Source organism: Panthera pardus, unplaced genomic scaffold (assembly GCF_024362965.1).
Source record: "Panthera pardus isolate Hobbes unplaced genomic scaffold, ASM2436296v1 HiC_scaffold_2, whole genome shotgun sequence".
NCBI classification, from domain to species: Eukaryota; Metazoa; Chordata; class Mammalia; order Carnivora; family Felidae; genus Panthera; species Panthera pardus.
In genome coordinates this window covers 134112075-134134365 of record NW_026526765.1, presented here as the reverse complement: position 1 = coordinate 134134365, position 22291 = coordinate 134112075, and the positions used below count along the sequence as shown (strand labels likewise).

The following is a 22291-nucleotide window of genomic DNA, read 5'->3' as shown; positions in this document are numbered from 1 at the left end:
TGTCCTCAGATATGCCCCCAACACTCTGGACAGTCTTGCACAGAATTAAAGTTAACACTTACCGCTCTGAGGAATTCTGAGGGATAATTTTTTTTTTTCACTGCTTCGGGCATCTTTCAATACTGTGCTTGAATATTTTACTATATTATCTGTTACATCTGCACAAGACAAAATTAAGCAAAATTATCTTTCACTTATTTATTCAGAATAGTGCTTACTGAGTATGTACTTTGTGGCAGTAGGAGTTCAACTCTAGGGTTGAATCTAAAGACATGCTTCTTGGGGGCACCTGGGTGGCTCAGTAGGTTAAGCGTCCGACTTCGGCTCAGGTCATGATCTCACGGTCAGTGAGTTCAAGCCCCACGTCGGGCTCTGTGCTGACAGCTCAGAGCCTGGAGCCTGCTTCAGATTCTGTGTCTCCCTCTCTCTCTGACCCTCCCCGTTCATGCTCTCTCTGTCTCAAAAAAAGTAAATAAACATTAAAAAAAAAATTTAAAAAAAAAAAATAAAGACACGCTTCTTGTTGTAATGGAACTCACCATCAAGTGGGGGAGATGAATATTAATCACATGACCACAACAGTAAATACATACTGTAAGAGGCCTCTGCTCTGGTGAGAACAAGACTAGTAGATTATTAGGTAATTGGAAAATGCAGTTAAAGTGGGAAATCATTAAATATGTGTGTGTGTGTGTGTGTGTGTGTGTGTGTGTGTGTGTGTATACGTGCATATACATTTAACCCTTGAATAACAAGGGGGCCAGGGGCACCCACACCTCATAAATCCATGTATAACTTTCTGACTACCCCCAAACTTAACTAATTTATGGCCTACTGTTGATTGGAAGCCTTGTTGATAACATAAAAATGGATGGACACATATTTTGTATGTTATATGCATTATCTACTGTATTCTTACAACGAAGCAATCTAGAGGAAAGAAAATGTTATTAAGAAAATCACAAGGGGCAGTCACCTGGGTGGCTCATTTGGTTAAGGATACAATTTCGGCTCAGGTCATGATCTCCCGGTCGGTGAGTTGGAGCCCCACATAGGGCTCTCTGTTGTCAGCGTGGAGTCTGCTTCAGATCTTCTTCCTTTCACTCCCTGCCCCTCACCTGCTTGTACTTTATCTCTCTCAAAAATAAATGAACATTAAAAAAAAAAGGAAATCATAAGGAAGAGAGAATACATTTACAGTACTTCACTGTGTTGAAAAAAAAATCTGTGTATAAGTGGACCCACCCAGTTCAAGCCCATGCTGTTCAAGAAGGGTCAGATGTGTATTTATATACACATACACATAAGTATATATATACATATATACATTTATATATGTGTGTGTATACATATATGTGTGTATACACATCGTAAATGTATGTGTGTGTATATATGTATATATATGTGTGTGTGTGTATGTATATATATATATATATATGTAAAACTTTTATTTTTTACTTAAAATACATGAACATTTATTTGCCAGATTTGATAGGGCCACCCTTCTTGCATACAGCCTACTCAAATGCATATCATCTACAATTTTCAGTTTCAGATACTTTAATATAGAGGGAGAACTTAAAGACACTTGCAAAATAATTTGAGTTCATTTAAATTTTTATTATTTTTTTCCTCTGGTCCTTTACACTTGTCTTACCTGTCACTAATCTAAGAGCAATTTCCTCCCAGCTTTTTCAAGTCTTTTCAAAGCATTTAACATTTTTTTTTTAGTTTATTTATTTATTTTTGAGAGAGAGCACAAGCAGAAGGGGGGGGGGGAGAGAGAGAGAGAGGGAGACACAGAATCTGAAGCAGGCTTCAGGCTCAGAGCTGCCAGTGTAGAGCCTGATGTGGGGCTTGAACCCATAAACCGTGAGATCATAATGTGAGCCAAAGTTGGATGCTTAACCAACTGAGCCACGCAGGCACCCCGTAACTTAGTTTTCATAGAAATGGCAACTCTCTTTTTATGTTCATATTTGATTAGTTGATGTGATATTTAATTAAACTACATAATTATAGTCACCAAGTACAACTGCCGTAAACAGGTTAGGGAACAAAAACAACCACTCTCAGTTGGCGGGGATAGAAGGGATGGGGGTATTAGGCTACAGAAGCCACAAGCATCTATCATGCTTTGGGCCATCAGTCAATACGTTTTACAGATGGATTTGAAAACGTCAGTAAATTCAACCCTCCCCCCCCCCCCCCCCCGCCGCCCCCAGCTCAATCAAAAGAGTTTCTATTGTAATTAAAAACTAGTAAACATTACTAAGGAAAAGCAGTGGGTGCCATAAGGGTCTGTAATTGGGGAATGTGACTCAGTCCCAGGGCAGCAGGAGCGGCCTCTCATGGGAAATTACAGTTGAGCTGCGATCAGAGAGTAACTAGGCATTTGCTCAAAGAGGGGCTGGGACAGGGGTCTGGAGAAAGGAGTTCCAGGCAGCAGGAGCAGTAGAGTCCATGCTGTGTGGAAAGTAAGGAACTGAAAGAGGCCAATATGATCAACGCGAAGAGCGGAAGTGGGAGAGCAGTCCGGGATGAGGCAGAGGGAAGGAGATGCCAGTTCACACCAGCTTTGTGGGCTCTAACAAGCATGCAGGTCTTTGTCCCTACTCATACCAGAAAGCTGTCAATGATTACGAAGCAAAAGGGTCTGCAGCAGCTAGTTTGTTTTGACCCCTAAATCTAATGGGGGCGCTTGGATTGTTTTTATAATCTAAATACATTATAGCTAGTGGAGAAAACAATATTTTCATGACCGCTGGCACCTTTGGGAGGGAGCCTGCCTTGAATAAGAAAATACATTCATTAGCTGCCCACGGGTCAAAGTTGGGTAGGTGTCAAGATAATAAAAGAGATGCTAAGTATCCCTGCCGAGAATGTGGGAGGGAAAGAGAGAGAAGGGGGGGGCGGGGAAGGTGTTGTATTATTTCCCTAGGGCTGAGGTAACAAAATACCACAAACTGGGGTGGGGGGGCTTAAAATAACAGACATTTATTCTGTCGCAGTATTGGAGGTGAGACTTGTGAAATCGGTGTCAGCAGGGCCATGTTCTCTCATGGAGCTCTGGGTAGAATCTGCCTGTGCCTGTTCCTAGTTTCTGGCAGTGGCTGGAGATCTGTGGTGTTCCTTGGCTTGTGGCTGCAGATTGCATCCCTCGAATCTCTACCCTGTGGTCTTAAGGCATTCTCCCTGTGTGCCTTTGCGCCCCTTCTTTACTTATAAGGACCCTAGTCAAATTGGATGAATCCCACCCTTAATGACGCCATCTTAACTTGATTACGTCTGCATAGACTCTATTTCTTTCTTTCTTTTTTTTTTAAGTTTATTTATTTTGAGAGAGAGAGAGAGAGAGAGAGAGATAATGAGAGAGAATCCCAAGCAGGTTGTGCACTGGCAGCGCAGAGCCTGACTCAGGGCTCGAACTCAAGAATCGTGAGATCATGACCTGGGTCGAAGCCAAGAGTCAGACGCCTAACCAACTGAGCTACCCAGGCTCCCCAAGACTCTATTTCTAAAGATGGTCACGTCTGCAGATGGTGGGGGTTTGGGCTCAAATATATCTTTTTGAGGGATATAATTCAACCCATAACAGGTGTGAAGGGAGAGTAGTGAGAAGAATCAGCAAAACCGTGGGAGTTTAAATGGTGAGGTTGGCTACACCCACTAAGAAATTGCTGGTAGCTAAGCGTTTCTCAAGTGCTTTTCTTATAGTGTAAGATGTGACAGCCTGCAAAACGTGTCCCCCATCACAGCCATGTGGTGGCTCCCGCCTTTTCAGTGAAGTTTCTGCTAGCAAAAACTTGTTGGCAGAGGTGGTAAAGGTGAGGGGACAAGTGACAAGTGGAGTCTCTGAGAAGGATTCAGGTTCTATGTTAGGGCTACTAACATAAAAAGTGTGATCACAGGAAGTCTCAGAGTGAACATCAGTTTGGTAGAGGCTGAAAAGAGTAATTTTTTGACTGTAAAACCCTCTCTCTAAGCCAGATATGTAGAGATATATTGGATTTCCACAGTCTCTAGCCTGGGGACTTGGGTCAACCTTCTCTCAAACTTGTTGGGATAGGACCAAGGTTGCAAATACAATTATTATTAAAAATCTACCCTGCAATTTTTCTATCATCCTTTTTAGGGTACCGTGCATGATTTTGGCCAATCATAAGAGTGTTTGTGTGTTTTTTAAAAAAAATGTTTATTTATTTTTGAGAGAGAGAGAGTGTGCATGCATGCACACAGCTGTGATGACAGCAGAGAGCCCGATGCAGGGCTCAAACTCAGGAACCGTGAGATCATGACCTGAGCCAAAGTCAGACGCTCAACCGACTGAGCCACCCAGGCTCTCCAAGTGTTTGCGATTTGCTTTTAAAAAAGAGTGAAAAATCCCGTGTTCTGTATCTCTTGCTCTACCATCTTGTAAATCTATGCATTCCAAGTAGATGACCACTTTGATGGCAGGAAGATGTTCTCTGAAGTTCAGTTTTCGCTCTTGTCCGTCTCCTGCTTCGCTTCATAGAAAACCCTTGTGATGCGTTTCTTTACTAGCAGAAGCTCTTATGTGCCGCTCCCTCAGGTTTGCGCCCGGCTCTCAAAACGAAGGGAATGATTTCCTGTAGTGAGTCCAGATGTTGTGTTCAGCACTATTGCGGTTAGCCATCAAGTCTGAGAGCTGTATGAAATTACATCTGTCTTTGAGGCCTGGGAGGGAAGACGATTTGGTAATAGTTTAACGTCCGTTGGGTGAAATCGTTGACATTGGGGAAGAACTACTGCCTCCATGAACGAGCATCCTATGCGGCACCTTTTCGGTTCATTTCTGCGCTCCATTTACATGGGTGTTTAACACCAATGTGCTTTTAAAACACGTATCGATTTCCTGAAAACCTAAGTAACTGGCAAATGGTTAGAATAATTAATAAGGCAGGTGTTTTTGTGTTTTGTCTTCTGTACGCAGCTTGGAGAGAATGGGAACAATTTCAGCTGGCAAAGGTATCGTTTGTGGCCACTATGTACTGCCTCTGTGGAAGCTTCCACCCGTACTGCAGGCACTTCACGGGCACTGAGACTGCTCAGGCAAAATGAAGCAAAAAGCAGAGCAATTACCCAGAGACTATGAATACAATACGATGTTGTATTTGGACATTTAGGCAAGAAATCTTCAGGGTCTTCTCCCGCTTTGAGAATCCTGCCTGGGTTGTTGGTTGGAGAAGCTGGAGAATGTTCTTCTTTAACCCTGAAGGAGTTGGCTGACCCCTCCATCCCCCCCCACAGTAAGCCAGAGAAATTGTGTTCTCTAGCTGATAAGGGCAGATGGGCCCCCTTGGTAAACTTGACAGTCATGCTCTTGAGACTTGCTGGTATCCCGTTGAACCAAGCCATATCTGCATGACTCCTGCCTGCTGAGGAAGGGTGTCTGCCCCAGAGAAGGCACTCATGGCAGGGCCAGGAGTCCTGAGACGACCACAGAATGCTGGCAGAATGGCCTGTGAGGTTCAACCCGAGGCCTCCTGCCATGTTGCTGGGCTCCCTAGCTCTGTATGGTCTTTGTTCCCATAATTCCTGTGTGGGTTTCTATACCCACAATTGCTGCTCTGCCCTTATTAAGTCCTTATAACAACCCTTTAAACACAGTATTTCAGCTGATGTCACAGGTGCCATTCTTCTGTGATACCCACATTTGGACCACCCCTTAAGGCCACGACCGTCTTCTCATAGCTCTATACAAACTCTCGATGGCTGCCACACATTAAAAACATTAAAGCAGAGGGGGGAAAAAAAAGAAATCTCAGCTTAACCTAGCCATATAAACCACCCATTTGTGTTAGTTACTCTGCAGGCGTAAAGCATTCTTAACACTTAAACACTTCATTCTGTTAATAGCAGTAAGTTAAGTTGGCCAAAATTCCAAAGAAACTTCTTGAAATGGTAATCAATTTTAAGGGATTCTTTATAAAATCAAGAGTGTTAGCTACTTTCTGGGGAAAAGGAAGACTAAAGGATAATAACACTTTGGCAGATAGGAAGTATGTGGGGATCAGTTATTCTCATTAGTTAGAGAGACAAGACAGGAGTAATTGGCATAAGCTAGATGGAATAAAAGACATTTAATATAAGGAAAATCTCATTATAAGGACAAGAAAACTTTGACATTGCCCTCTTGTACTGCTGGTGACAATTCAATTATAGGATTGTCATATTTCTTATTTTGTAATTGTTAATTGGTTAAGGCATAGGACATCTTTGTGAAATTTCTCTTTCTTTTTCAGTGTGTGTGTGTGTGTGTGTGTGTGTGTGTGTGTGTGTGTGTGAAAATGAAGAAACAGAGACACAGCAGTGACTTATGTTACTAGCTCCATTCCTCTAGGGAAAGCTCACAACTCAGAATTACTCTTTCCTTCCACAGTGGAGAGGTAGATGGTCGCTTTGAAGACATCTCTTCCCAGCTTTTACCTACCAGGGTCTAATTCTGGGGTTATTTGTGGCTTCCTGGTTTCACACTGGTCTCCTTTCTCTTCCTCACTGACTGTCACATAGATGCAGATGGTGAGACAGAAAATCCAGTGAAATTGTATTGTCAGTTCATGTTTCGCTGTATTTTCTCTGCTCGTCACCTGTTTTAAAAGCTTATCTGATTGTATATCATCTCTTATAGCTTGCTTGGATTCCCCTTTCCTCTTGGTCTGGGGGAAGGGCAGGGGGACACAAAGAGAGAGAGAGAGAGGGAGAGAGAGGTGTTTAAAGTTCCCTGCCATCTGACGTCACCCGTGCTGCTGCAGGTGATTTACATGCCACATGGTCTCCACCGTCTGTGTGCTGTAACTCGGTAACTCAGTGGTAGCTTGACCTTCAACAGCTGCTGAACCCCCTCCTCGTCTCTGCACAGGGGTGGAGGAGGCCATTATTGCAAGGAAAGAACATGTGGCTTTCCAAATGGCATGAAATACATCTATTGCGACCAGATGAATTACATATTCATGAAAACTGTGTAACGGAAGACTACTCCGCTTGCCAGGCAGTCACCTTGGCCGAGCGCAAGGCTCGGTAAACAATGCAAAGCTCTGGCTCCCTCATTTATTTACCTTGCCAGTCAACGTGTGCAGTGCTGGGGAAGGTTTCTACGACCAACCACGAGAGGAAAGCTGGGAAGAGCTCTGCGTTTCCAAGGAAAACTGAATTCCATGATGCTTACATTTTTATTTCGTATCAACAAATATTGATTGGACATCCATTATTCTAACAGTATCCAAACAAAATTGTAATACTGTATTATTAGGAAAGTTTCTGCAAATGCTGGGAAGCTTCCCCTCCCCCCCCCCATTAAATAAATATCCAATTAGTGTGTGTAAAAGGACTCCCACCAAGATGATGAGTTTTGATGTTTGTGTTTCTTATTAATTCCTGACTTACTAGTAAAGGATCATGGTAATTATCCCTATTTTGCAGATGGCAAAAATGAAGCCAGAGGTGTTAAGTGACATCCCAGGAACACTGTAAGTGGCAGAGCTAGGAAGAACATTGCTGTGTCTCGACTCCAAGTTCCTATTTACTCCACCAGAACACTGCACTCATGTGGATTTGACTTTAGTGTCAACATGTCAGTAACGATGACAACCAAAAAGGTGGTGACATTTAAAATGCTGTCCTTGGTCCTATTCATAGCTCGTCCGGGACATACTTCCAATGCTGGTTAGGTTCACGCACATGCTGAGCCTCCTAGCTGCAGCCCTTCCCCTTCTCCACCCTGTGATCTGTCCATGTTTACATTCTCCACTGGGCTGAGTGTGCTAGTTGGGCACACTCACACCTGTTCACACCGTCTCTCAGTGCTCCTGGACTGCTAAAGCTACAGAGAGACTCCCTTGCAGTTAGGGGTCCAGATGTGATTTCAGGCTCTGCTAATCAGGTGCATTTATGTAAGACTTAAGTTCAGAACTGAGTTAAATGGCAAGAGCTATGGTGGTCTGTTAGACCTTTATTGATCTATCTATCTATTAATTATCTATCATCTATCAATCATCTGTCTATCTTTCTGTCTATCTACCTACCTACCTACCTACCTGCCTGCCTATCTTTCTATCTATCTCCCAGTAAGGATTTAGCAGGAATGAACAATTATCATCTCTGGAGAGCTGCTAATGAGGTGCATTTCTGGAGCCAGCATTGCATTGGGGTCTTTGGATTCCTGTTTCCTGAAGGTGGCCAAGAGGGCAGCTCCCCCTGGGGTGCAGTTCTGCAGTATCCTTCTAGGACTGCTGTCCAGGCTCAGCATGGACCCAGTGCTCCTCCTGACCTTTCCATGATTTTGTTAGCACCTAGTTCCCTGTGTTAAATCTCTTGCTCCTTAAACAAGATAGTGTAGTTTCTCTGATCTGTAGCTGACTCCTGACTCATTCGCTGCTTTAAGATTACCCGTGAGCCTGCTGCATGCTGACTCAGTCTGTGTTTTATCACATCGTATTGCATTTACATTGTTCTCTGTGTGTGTGTGTGTGTGTGTGTGTGTGTGTGTGGACGCGCTCATGAGCACGTGCATGTGTGTCTCTTTCTCCTTCCTGCTCCGCCCTAGTCCTCAGACTCTGAGGTTATTCATCTTTTAGTCCTGCTCTGGGTGGGATAAAGCCTGGCACATAATATTCACTTAAGAGATGTTTGTTCGAATAAATGGATGGATGACTAAACGCATAGAACCAAGTATCCTGTGATGCTTAGTTCACAGGAGAATGAAAACCTTGTTGAAAATGCAGTTTTATTTCATACATATGCCATTAGTGTGTTTTATTTAATAAAAATGTAGAAAGGCACACACTTTTAGCTTGATATTAATCATTACCTTTTACTTAAACAGTCAAATGAGATTTGCTGCTCAGCTGTTAAATATTTTGCTGTCCCTGGAAAACCAGCAATGTGCATTGATGAATGTGAGCCTTGTGTCTTACCTCCTGTGTCCTACCCATTACATTTCTTCCTGGGTAAAATCTGAACAGGTGCTGTTAGATGCCTCATTAACTGCATGGAGCTACAGAAATTCTGGGTGAGATGATCCCTCACCAGAAACTAAGCCCTGCGTTTATTAAACAGTGCCCTGGACTTAAAGCATCGTGATTCTTTCTGTGTTACCATCGGTGACAGACACTGGCTTAAGGTGCCAAGAGCTTGAATTGTTGTTATCTCTTATCTTTTCTCTGATCCTCCCTTCTTTCCATCATTCAGCCTGCTCTCTACCATTTGTCTGTCTGTTTCATTTCTCCATTAATATTTATTAAGTGCCTACAGGTTGCATAATAATAATATTATATTATTAATATTATTATTATTATCTTTTAAACTACTTAAAAGGCTTTTATAATTTGTAACTCATTTAATTCTTGCTAAAACTTTCTCAGGTTGGAAGGGCAGGCATTCATATTCTCATTCCACTGATGAGCATAGAAAGATGTAGAAAGGGTAAGTGTTAAAACTGCTAAAACTGATGTAGTAGAACTGGGCCTAGGTGGTACCAGCTGCCCTGACTCTAGTTCACTGTTTGTCTCCATCCCATATTTCTTACGGCATGAAACAAGACTAAAGAGAGACACAAAGTAGACAATATCAAATCTTCAGGGCTTTGCACTGTAGACCAGTATATTTTATACATGAAGACACAGGGAATGTCTTGATGAAGGTTGGAATATGCTTCCACTCAATTATGAAAGGTATTTTTATTATCAATGAATGTATGTACTGTATCTACATGAAGCACCCAAATGGTGAGAACATGTGAGCCTGAGCTGGCAATGATGAATCCCTTTGGCCTTAATGATGCCACTGCAGCAGCAATCTGAGGAGGTCACCCACCCACAGCATCCTGACCTGGTCTGATGACATAGGGGATATTAAGCAACATTTCCAAGTAGGAGAGCAGCCAGGGAGGGGAAGTGGGATGGCAGGATATCCCAGAGAACAAGTCAAATGGGGATTGATTGAAGGGTCTATGGAGGAGCAGGGGCGGAGTCGGGGGAATGGGAGAGGAGACGCTGTGTATCATTTTCTGTGTGACACCAGAGAGCAAAATAATCACACAAGATAGAATGACAGGGACATGGGAGAAGACATTTTCTGACCATCACAGAACTCTAAAACTGAGGTGGGCTGCCCTGGGAGGATTAAGCTCTTTGTCATTAGAAAGGTTCAAGAAGATGGCCATCTATCAGGGCTCTGGTAAGGGAGCCTCCCTTGTGGGAAGATCAGATAGTCATCTGGTTGTCAGACTAATGCAGGCTGGGAGCTGGATGAGAAGCAGGCCTAACCGGAGACTCTGATTCAGCAGCTCTGGGTGCAATCTGGAGAATCTCTGTCGGGAAACCACTGGACCAGATCCCTGGACTCCACAGTGGAGGGCCGAAGAAGGAGGACATTTCCTTCACATTTACATTTTATCTAAAAGGAAAAAAAAAAAGCAGGAGCAGAAGAAGAAAGCTTACTAATATTTAGTGTCTAGTGAAGCACGCAATCTCTGTCTCATCTGAGGTGTCCCATCTGATACTGCAGTGAGCAGAAGCCCTTCAACACTGAAGCTCGCGGCCATGCCTTCCTTCGTTCATCCGCACTGGCATGTTTCCATATATTGTAGTTGATTGTGCCCAGTTAGAGAAATTTATGGACTGTGTTATCTTAAATAATAGAATTGCAAATAGCAGAAGCTTTATCATATTTTGAATGAAATGGGGAATAACGATGACAACTTTTTTGTGTCACAGAGAAGTTTGTGGGCATTCTTAGGTCAAAATAATTAAAGCATAGTCAAAATTGTACATTTTTCTTTTACAAAAAGACATGTGTCCAATTATACTGACCTCCTGTGATGACAAGTAGCTGTTGGTAGTAGGGCTCTTGGCAGAAATTTGTGAAAAACTAAACATACTCGGGGTGCCTGTCTGACCCAGTCAGTAGAGCATGCGACTCTTGATCTCAGGGTCATGGGTTCGAGACCCACGTTGGGCGTGGAGCCTATTAAAAAAACTAAATGCACTTAGTATGTTTCACTTATATAAAGTTTAGTATGAACCAGGCATTGTTCTGTTTTATATGGGTTAAGTTAATGACTCTTCATGCAGTCTTTGATGGTAGGAACTAACTCTACTTGACAGATGAGGAAACTGAGGCACAGAAGGTGAAGTGACTTCCTTAAGATCACTCAGTCAGTGAAAGAGTGGGGTTTAAGTGAAGCTTTTAATCAGTCAACTAATATAACTGACTCCTCTGAAAATAAGAAATCAGTTACTTTTTCAAAGGAACTTATGCTATGGAGAATGCATTCTAAAAATAATGGCTGGAAACGTTTGCATCATTAATGTTATTTTTGTTGCCAAAGCTGTAGAAGTTTGTAAACTTTAAAAAGCTATAACATCTCAAACTTAGGAAACATAGGAATAGAATTTCAAAACTGATTTAAAAACGAAGGATTCTGTGTATTTTGAACTCCTTTATTAAACATATAAAAATATAGTAAATTCCAATTTGTTGACAAGAACAAATGACAGAGTAGGAAAAAAACTGAAATTGACTAGCAGATTTCTACAAACGCTTTCACATAATTGGTGGATGATTTAAAAAATAAGTTTCATGAGGGGAGCTCCTGGCTGGCTCAGTCAGTAGAGTATGCCACTCTTGATCTTGGGGTTGTGAGTTCGAGCCCCACGTTGGGTGTAGAGATTACTTTAAAAAGAAAAAGTTTCCATGATTTACTAAGCACGACCAGCAATGCATCATCCCCCCCGCCTGCCCCATTTGGATGGATGTATTTTTGAGAAGCATCTTTCCAAGCAGCGGCAGTCAGAAAAGTTACACCACACCAAATCCCTGTATCACAAAGTATGAGACAAAGAAAAAATAATGACTCCTATTCAATTATATTATTCAGTAAAGAACTGTTATCAGCTGTGGCATCTGTTTAGTGAGAGCAGAATTCTTTATTCCTATTAATAAAATACAATAAAAAAGTTATTTTCAAGCATTTTATCTACATCTTATCTTTTAAACTTTTTCTTATTTTGTAGGTTTCTGTAATGATCATAATGTATTGATGTAATAGTGTATGTATATAACATATAAGGGAATCTGTAAAAATAACAGGGTGCATGTTTAAACTAAGGTGGACCCATGGTCAGCAAGCTCAGGGGCCACTGGCTGTGATGTCCTTTAAGGTCCATTCCCTAGTTTGGAATCTTTGATTCTCAGGCAAATACTGTGCTCTTATTTGGTGAGAGATAAAACCTAAGTGCTAGAAAGACACTTTCCTCCAAGGCAGGCGGCATCTCATTATCCAGCTCAGTGCCCAAATCCCAACCAAAAAAAAAAAAAAAGGGTAAAGACCCACATTTCTGAGTGAATCGGCTTGATTTAAGACCCTGAGCTATCTGTGTTTTGTACAACATCTAATGCACTGTTGATGCTTAATAAATAACAAATTGTGATATTAATAATTAAGAATTGATGTTCTTGCTCCTGTGAAATGATTTGCAGGAGAATTATTCCCCATTCACTCATAAAGAAAAATGAGAGGTAGAGACAGAGCAATAGCTTTTAAGGAAATTTAGTTCCAGCTACTTTGTGTGTGTGTGGTTTTTAGCCCCCATCTCTGGTAAATCTGATGAATAACTGAGCAAGACAGACCCAGAGCCAGTCTATGCTGCTTTCCCCTCCTTTTGTGTCCCTACCTTTAGGTAGGAATGTCTAGGTTGTTGAATTGTATGATTCTAAAGTGCTTGACAAACATTAATTAACTGGGGGGTCGTTCTTTGTTTGAAGAGAGTTATGTCTAATTGTGAATATGTCTCCAATTATCTGCTCCTTTCTTTTGAATGTGTTATTATCTAAAACGTGCAGTATCTGAGTTGCTTGTACAGTTATTTTAGTAGGTTTTTTGAAATAGGTGGCAACCATGAGAAAAGGGACATATAGTCACCTTAGGGAGAAAAATCGTAATTATTACAAACTTTAGGTTCATGTTCGTATTTGTGCATATTACATGCATCTACACACACACGCGCATGCACACACACACACACACACACACACACACACACACACACCTTTCCTGTTACGTGCAAGCATCCTCTCTTTCAAGCCATGGATTTTGACGATAGTGATGACCCACCCTGAACTGGACTCCATTCCTTCTGAGCTAGGGGAATTGTTGAGATTTGCTTTTTAATAGCAGACATCGGAAAAACTCTCCAGAAAAGGGAATTAATCCTCCTGCAAAAAGCAAGTGTAATTAGTCACCAGAGGCAACTGGCTCTGCATGCCAACAGAGTCCAGAAGATTGGCTGAGTGCTGTTGACTCCTTACCCTCCATGAACCCATCCTCCCACCCTACGCGGGAAGAGGGTGACGTTCGGACAGCAGCCACAGCGGACACTGGCAGCGTGGGCCTGGAGACCAGATGGGTTACAAACTGCAGGAGAGACTGGGCCTGTGTTTTGGCATAAGCAGTGCACCCTGTTAATTAGGAGCATAGCTTGGAACAGTGTCTTACCTAATTAGCCAGGGCAGGTATGTGCCTGTGCAGGGGTGGATTACAGATTTTTCTGTCGCTTGGAGAAATTTTCTATAGTAACAAAGGAACAAAATGTAAATTAATCCACAACCGCAGGATTTGTACGTATTACTCCTTTCAAAGCGGGCTTCTCAGTACGTCGCCTATCATACCTTCTAGACGTATCCGTAGCCTGTAAATACTGAAGCTGATGTCGCTCTTAACTTCATCTAGGCGCTACTCATCAGCTTTCAGAGGCAGTGTCATAGGGTGAAGGTTACAGACTTTGATGTCACACACACCCCAATTCAAATCCTGCCTCCTCCATTTACTGGCTGTGTTACACAACAGACTTTAAAATACTCACCAGTAAGATAGGAATCACAGTACCTGTTAGGGGCTGAATTGTGTATCCCACCTCCCCCAGCCCCTGCAAATTCATACATTGAGGGACTGTGTTTGGAGACAGGGCCTCTAAAGAGGTGTTTAAGTTAGGATGAGACTATCAGGGTGGGCCCCTCATCCAGTCTGACTGATGTCCTTAAAACAATAGGAAATTGGACCCACAAAAGTGACTTTTAGGGATGCACAGGGGAGGACTGTGTGAAGAGGCACCCAAAGGGTGAACACTTGCAAGTCAAGGAGAACGGCCTAGAAAAGCCCTTTCCGTTATGGCCCTCAGAGGAAACCAGCCCGCTGGCACTCTGATGTTGGATTTGGAGCCTTCAAACCTGAGAGCAGATATATTCTGTTGTTGAGGCTGCCCAGGCTGTGCTGTTTTGTTATGGCAGCCCTAGAAGAAAACTAACACAGTGTCTGTGAGAGGGTTATCACGCAACTAAAGGAGATAATTTTTGCATGGAGTCCCTGCCTATGTCCTAACTAAATGACCACTGTCACTGTCATACAGCTATTCAGTGAATATTATCTCCCTTCTCTTCCTCACTCAGGAGGCTGTCATTTCCCAGGATTCCTCAGCCATGCTCCGGTGATACCTGTTTGAAATCGGACTTCAGGCAAGCTGGTTCCTTCTCATGTGGCTAAGACGATACAGCCAACTGACCCTGTTTATGGAACGGTAAGCCACCTCTTCTCAAGGTATTCCCGTTCTGTATTTTTCCCGCTGGCTTTTCTCGGCCCTGGCTCAAGGAGACAGCACCTCCTCTGGGATAGGCTGCAGAGTAGGTGAATCCACCTTGTTCTTGCCCTTCACAGTCTATGAGGGAAGGGTTTTCTGCCAGTGGTGGGGATAGCTGTAAAGACAGAGTGAGGATATCTGTTGCTCTGCTGGTGCTGTTCTGTGTTTCTGCCCTTTTCTTCTTTGACGTCAAGTGCTGGGATGCCTAATGTCTCCATATTCCGTGCAAAGTCAAAGTAGATGCTACCTTAGGAACAAACACAAACACCTGTGGTGTTGCAGGTCTGGCTTCGGGGCCAAGTAAATTAGCACAGCCCCGTAGTCACAGCACTTGCCCCAATTCCAGACGGAAAGGGTTGATGACTCACAGGCCTGCTGACCTGATGGCCTCACGTCCATGCCGTCATCTGGGAAGGCTGCCTGTGCTGCCCACTGCTCTCCTCCTGGGCCCACAAGGGAAGAGCTGCCGTAGTGACAGCATAGCACATGAAACCTGGGCTGGGGGATAGGGCTCTTTCTAAGATATTTAGGAGGTAAGAGATTCTTCACGCATTGAATTCAAAAGGGTTCTCTTTCCTTTATGAGCTAAGTTTGCTGACTGCAGTCATTTGTGTAGTCATTTCTTTGACCGGCATTTAGCACATGCCCACCAAGTGCAAACCACTGACGTGCTCTCTGAGGAGCATGATAATTACAGTAACAAGAATACTAATAAATGTTTTATTTTGTCATAACCACCGGTCTAGGCCCTTTATGTATTACTGTGGATTTTGTTGGTAACATTTTTGAATGTATGCTACTGTTACAGGAACTATGCTAAGCAGCTCGCCTGCACTTTATTTCTTCAAAAAAAAATTTTTTTTAATGTTTATTTTTGAGACAGAGACAGACAGAGTGAGAGAGGAGGAGGGGCAGACAGAGATGGAGACGTAAATTTCCGAAGCAGGCTCCAGGCTCTGAGCTGTCAACACAGAGCCCGATGCGGGTCTAGGGCTCACGAGCCGTCAGATCATGACCTGAGCCGAAGTCGGACATTTAACCGACTGAGCCACCCAGGTGCCCCGTGCCCTTTATTTCTTAAAGTGACTTCCTGAGGAGGGTACTCTGAACCGCATTTCACAGATGGGAAAACTGAGGTTCAGATAATGCTGAAAGTCACATGGCTGGTAAATGCTAAAGTCAGTTGTAACAGTTACGTTGTTCTCATCCCAAAGTCTATTCTTATTCAGTTGCCCATAAAGATAGTTGAGAAGGAAACGTTCTATAATAATTGAGGTCCCTTGTGCCCTGCACTTGGAAATCATTCTCAGGGGAAACATTCTTCTTATAAACAACGTTAGCTTTCTGTGACCAAATCATATGTCTGGTGTGATTTTCAGACTCTTGCCCTGGGTGCTGAAATATCTATCGCACACCCTGAAAGCAGCTCTTTATCGACATTTGAGAGCTGTTCCTTTGGGTGAATGCTGTGCCCAATGGGGGAATGTTGATTCCATTATGTCCCTTGCACCTTCCTGTCAGTGTGTTGATCATGTCATATTCTCTTTGGGAGTGCTCTAGAGTTCAAGTTGCCTTGAAACATGAAAGCAGGGAGAGCCAGAGCCATGGTATGTGTGAAGGTATGAGAGGTGCGCACCCCTCTGGGGATGAGCAGGCAGTGAGGTCCAAACCTGAGAGACTGACTGGTTTGTGTGGTTGGAGCTGGGGGACTTCCTGAAGCTCGAGGCAGCTCTCTTTCCAAATCCATCTAATCTCCAGCTGGATGATGGCTTACATAGAGACATTAGGGAGTAGGCAGAGCCAGGCTGCTTTGGGAATGAGATAAAACTCCATGTCTCTGGAATTTATACCTAATCATGGTCATATCTACCTATGTGCAGCCCATTTGAATGGAAATATGTTTCTGTTTAACCCAACTACAACCCACTGCTACTAATAACTAATATTAATATCATGACCATTTACAAAACACTTTTATAGGTTATCATCTCATTTGGTTATTCCGGAAAATTCTGGGGTGCATATTTTCTTTCGCTTTCCCTCTGGGGGAACTGAGACTCACATAGTGAAGTGATTTGCCCAGGGTCACCAAGCCGGGCAGTGGGACATGTGTGGAGAAGCATACCTCATCTTTGGGCAAGGCCACGGATCCTTTGGCCATATCAACCCGCCTCCTTGACCACACACTCATTACCCTTATGGAACCTGAGAATGCTGGGCTCCCAAATCACGGACCAGTTTCAATAAACAAAAAGGCTGACCTAAGTCTTTTTACTCCTTATGGGTACTCACCGTCTGTCTGAAGCCCAAATGATGGAAACACTCTCTCTCACCGGGGATGACTTTCAAGGATGTACGGGTGGTTGAGAGCCAGCTGTGCTGCTGAATGCATTACCAGACAATGTCTGGGCTCTGGCCAGATTCCTCAGATTCCTTTTTACTGTTTGTGCATGCTGGTGGGTTTGGTGTGATTTGCTTTCAGTGGCCAGGCCTGTGGCTTTCTTTTTCTTTTTTTTTTTTTTTTTCAGGGGATGGCCTTGACCAACAGGTATGGGAGTGCCTCTGGTCGGCCTGGATGACTGTGAAGTGTAGTTTATACCCTGGAACTCCCTGGTGGCATCGGGTGAAGTCAGCTGTCTCTGGGTCTTTACCTGAGATCGCACCTTTGCCTGACTTGCTGCTAGCCAGTCCGGCTTCCCTCACCCCCTATCAGTGTTCTCTTAGAGACCTTTCTTGCCAGAACCTTTGCACATGAGTCCTTGTCTCCTACTTTGCTTCGAGGGAGCCTGGACTAAACATAAAGAAGTATGTTCCAGAATCTTCTGCTTGCCCTAGTTTTGTGTTTATTTCCATGTGTTTGACTAAGGAGTTTCAAAGTTCATCACTTGTCTGACCTTCAGTTATTTAAAATCGCTGAGGCTGTTTTTGAATCTCTAAAATGAGGGATAATAACACCTCTCCAGGCCATGGTAGGAATTTAAATTTTTTTTTTAATTTTTAAATGTTTATTTATTCTTGAGAGAGAGAGAGAGAGAGAGAGAGAGAGAGAGAGAGTGAGAGAGAGAGAGATCGTGAGCAGGGAAGGAACAGCGAGAGAGCGAGACAGAATCTGAAGCAGGCTCCAGGCTCCAAGCTGTCAGCACAGAGCCAGATACGGGGCTCGAACTCACTAACTGTGAGATCATGACCCCAGCTGAAGTCGGACTCTCAACCAGCTGAGCCACCAAGGCGCCCCTAATTTTGTTTTTTTAATGTTTATTTTTGAGAGAAAGAGAGAGACAGAGATAAGGTAGGTAAAGCACTTGACATAATGTTTGTAGGTGGTGTTTGGGTATTATTTCCTATTCTAATATTTTGTGTGGAAATCTCTCTAGTGGCATTCTGGGAAACATGGCCAGGAGAATGAGTCACAGTCACAGAATAATTCTACCATAGCACAGCCTGGTATCTCTGTGAATTTCATAGACTCATAGACAAAAGCCGTTTATGGCATGTAATCCGGTGTCTCAGGGCTTAGCAGACACCGATTGCAAATGCAGTCACATCAGATTAAGCCCCAAATGTCAATAGCAGGGAGCAGACCCCCATTTCACTGGCTTCTTATTGACTCAAGGAAGCCCAACCTTTATAGACTGTGCCCCTCACCCCCCGCCCCGCCTCCACGGGGTGATCACGTCCGTCCACAATTCTTCCTCAGCACTTTTTGCGGAGCCTCGACTTGGAGCTTTATGTCCCATCCTTTCCAGAGTTGCTGATCCCAGCCCTGCCACTCCGTTCTTGTTGGCACGGCTGCTGCTAGTGAAGATGGAGAGAGCCCCCCCAAGGAATGTCATTTTCAAAACGGTGCAGAACTGCTTCCCGCAAGGCCTGACATCCTCCTCATTGTGGTTTCTGTGAGTGCAAGAGGACCTTTCTTTTGTATTTTTTTGCGCTCTGCTGGGATTGGCCGTGCGATGCCGTGATTGCTGATGGAGTGCTTACAGCTGCAGAGGGCAGTGCCCGGACTCTGCAGTGGCCAGGCTCAATGATATAATATGCATAGGTGCTGGTAAAGCTGAAACCCACTGCCCTGAGTTGGATAAATCACGAGTATCGTTACTGACTGCGCCTCAAGGTCAGGGAACCTGATGGCTGCCACAGCTGATGGGCACCAAAAGAAGAGAACTCTTTCCTGTGTGTGTGTGTGTGTGTGTGTATAGAGGGCGGAGGAGGTGGAGTGAGATGCATGGGTGGGGAACAAGAAAAAGTGACAAAGGATCTATAGTGATTTCACCAGCATTTTAATATATTTTCTTAAAAATTATTTTTTTAAATGTTTATTTTTGAGAGAGACAGTGTGAGCGGGGCAGGGACAGAGAGAGACGGAGACACAAAATCCTAAGCAGGCTCCAGGCTCTGGGCTGTCAGCACAGAGCCCGTCGGGGCGGGGTGTGGGGGGGTGGGGCTTGAACTAATGAATCATGAGATCACGACCTAAGCAAAGTCAGATGCTTAACCGACTGAGTCACCCAAGCGCCCCTTAATATATTTTCAATTAACACCCAGAACGCTTTTCTCCTCGGGACAAATCTCAGGTGGCAATAAGTTCTGGAATCTGCCATCATGTATAACCATAATCACTTCACCCCTCCAAATTCCAGCCCTGTTGCTGGGTCTTACAGCACAGATAAAGCAATTACTGTATAAAACCACAAGTGACTGTGGCAGCTTCAGCCTGTAAGGAAGTAGCATCATTTCTCTCTGGAGTAAATAGCCTTTTATTTAGCAAAGATGAGGCCCCCAGGGCATGATTTGGGAGGAGGCATTGAAACAAAGAGATAGCTAAGCCAATCAGCATAAAAAATAAATACGGGTTTTGTGGGGGGAGGGGGTGGAAGAGCTGAGAAAGGAGAAGAAGGAACCAGGAGGAGTCAGGCATTCACCCAGAGTGCAGTGCGTCCGACTGCGCGACCACAACTTGTTAGACCATCACCAGGGGCCAGATGATTTTCAAAGACAAGATTAAGGTTGTTCTGTGTTTGTGTTTTGTTTTACTGCTTGCTCGGTGCAGCTAGGTAATGGCCTGAGGTAAAGCCTGTGTCCTGTGCTGTTTCTGGGAAATCAAGAGAAAGAGTTTGCTCCAGATCGGAGAACTAGAATGCAGAGCGAATAGAGCAGCCTGGAGAGACTGAGAGCTTCACTGGGGAAGGGAGAAATCAGAAGGGGAGCCTTTGGAGACTCACGGAGATATTTCGGAAGAGACTGGGTTTCCATTAACCATGAGATGGGGAGAGTGTCCGCCAATTTTATGTAATTCCCAGGAACAAGGTGACCTCAAGTGATATCTGGATAGCAACCTAAGTACCCCCTCTTGCCATCTTTTATCCACCTCAGCCCATCCAACTTGGCTGTGTGTGTCTGAATCCCACTGGTTTCTAGGTTTTAGCCCTCTCCAGAAGCCCCGCAGATCCCGAATAAGTCACTGGATACAAATGGCTAAGTGGGAGGAAAATGTGTGTAATTGATATGGTGAACAAGCAAAACTCGTGGGGGGGTAATCATAGAGCCAATTTATTCCCCCCCTACCCCCTAAACAGTGCATAAAATTTTTAGGTTGTCAAACATAATCTATATTCAGAAAGTCCAGCCTATAAAATATCAACACTCCAACCTTGACTTGAGGTCCAATCTTCTCCCTCCCCCAGTCACACTACTGGTTGGTGGGGAGGAGGGGAGCAGAGACTGGGCAGAGGTGGAGAACAGGAGCTAGAATGTGTTTCTGCCCTCCTAGGGCCAGAATATAGTAACAGAAGAAGGAGAGGTGAAGGAGAGGTGGGGAGCAGAAAAGGTCTCACATGACTCAAACTCTCTCATGGGTTTGTGGTCTGTGGGCCTGACAGCTTTGATTCTTTGGAGAGTCCCGTCTCTGGAGGCCTTTCATCTGAAGCTCCATTGACCCAAGTGAAGGCATTTCCATTATGGCCAATTGCTCACTCCTTCTGTATCCTCCAGATATCCGGCAATATCTTTAGCTTCTCTCCACTAGGGCCTGTGTCCCCCTTTGGGAACTCTTTTGGGACAGGACCAAAGCTGTCCTGTCAAATTCACTCTTGATACAACCCACTTCTGCCCGTGGGAAACGTTTGCCCCTTTTCCCCTTGGCAAACTCTGAGAGTATAGGCTGCCTCGTGCATCCACTTATTTTTTGACTTCTTTGTCAGCTTGTTTTACGTTTGAAGTGAAAGACAGATAGCCACTCATGTGTTCTCCAATTGTAGTCCTGTTAAAATCCTGTCAGCAGGCTGCAGGTGAGCAACACATATTCCCCACCCTTCTAAAATGGCAGAACACAAAGGCTGCATCACCCTGTGCTCTTCAAAGGAAACCTCTTTCCCCAAGTCTGCTGAGCCCAGCTGTTTTTATGCCCTTTATATAAATGAAGAGTCTAAGAGATGTCTCACCCAATCTTGTCACCAACTCTGAAGTTTCTGCATGGAAATAGAAAACAATTTGGGTTGTAGCATGTCGACTGTGTGCTGTAGCTGATAGGTTCCCTCTGATGCACCTTGGCTTCTCTTTGTAATTGGACGTTCAGTTGGGCCATCAGACATGGTGGTTTATATCTGGATTCCAATAGTATGATGGTTCAAGTTTTGTCTTTTTCCCTCGGGAGATTCTTCAATCCCAGTGACAATAAGGGGATACAGATGGTTAAAGGGAGGAAGGCTTTTTCCTCAGTCCATTTCCCAGAAGCATTTGTGGCCAAGTACCTGTCTCACTAAGCCTCCTTCTTACAATTAAGAAATGGCTGGGGAGCCTGGGTGGCTCTGTCAGTTAAGTGTCCAACTCTTGATTTCGAATCAGGTCATGATCTCATGGTTCATGAGTTTGAGCCTACATCTGACTTCATGCTGACAGTGTGGAGCCTCCTTGGGATTCTCTCTCTGCCCCTCCCCTGTGCACTCTCTCTCTCTCAAAATAAATCAATGAACTTAAAAAAGAGGGGCGCCTGGTGGCTCAGTTGGTTAAGCGACCGACTTCTGCTTAGGTCATGATCTCACTGCTTGTGAGTTTAATCCTTGCATCAAGCTCTGTGCTGACAGCTCAGAGCCAGGATCCTGCTTTGGATTTCGTTTCCATCTCTCTGCCCCTCCCCTGCTCGCACTCTGTCTGTCTGTCTGTCTCTCTCTCAAATATAAAATAAAAAACAAACCAAAACCAAAACCAAACAAACTAAAAGAAATGGCTAATGGTTCTCCTTTTTGACTCTTAGTAGAAGGGCAGCACATACTGAAGTTAAGGTACATTAGGATGTTTGTATCTGATTGGGTTTTAAAATGTTTTTCTAAATATGGTATCATGAACCTTCCATGTTAGTATCCAGCAGAGTACAGAGAAATACTGTAAAGCTTTGTAAGCATAGAGCAAGGCAGAAAGTGGTTTTTACTTCTCGCTTGCTCTTCTCTTCCTCCTACTTGGAAAATACACCTTGATTTTCATTTGCCCTGGGCTTTTCTTATACAAAGTAGTGGCCTTCATTTTGAAATTTGGAATTCGGTGTGATGCTTGGCTTAGAAGCTGTGTTCTGAAATCGGTGAAAAGTTACATCAAATTACAGATTTAGCTTGTGCAGTGTGGTTGCTGGAGAACCCGGAGAA

The 22291-nt window shown here is 43.9% G+C and overlaps 1 long non-coding RNA gene across 5 annotated transcripts in view; it reads left to right on the top strand.

Moving 5' to 3' along the window:
• The window catches only part of LOC109250932 (uncharacterized), a 176785-nt gene that overhangs the window by 40413 nt on the left and 114081 nt on the right, over window positions 1–22291 (top strand). For 4 of the 5 annotated variants that reach the window (XR_008423908.1, XR_002073259.2, XR_008423906.1 and 1 more), the window contains exons 2-3: window positions 14467–14594; window positions 18401–18547. This is a non-coding gene — a long non-coding RNA (uncharacterized LOC109250932). The remainder of the gene's footprint in view (window positions 1–14466; window positions 14595–18400; window positions 18548–22291) is intronic. The other variant, XR_008423907.1, reaches the window with a different exon arrangement.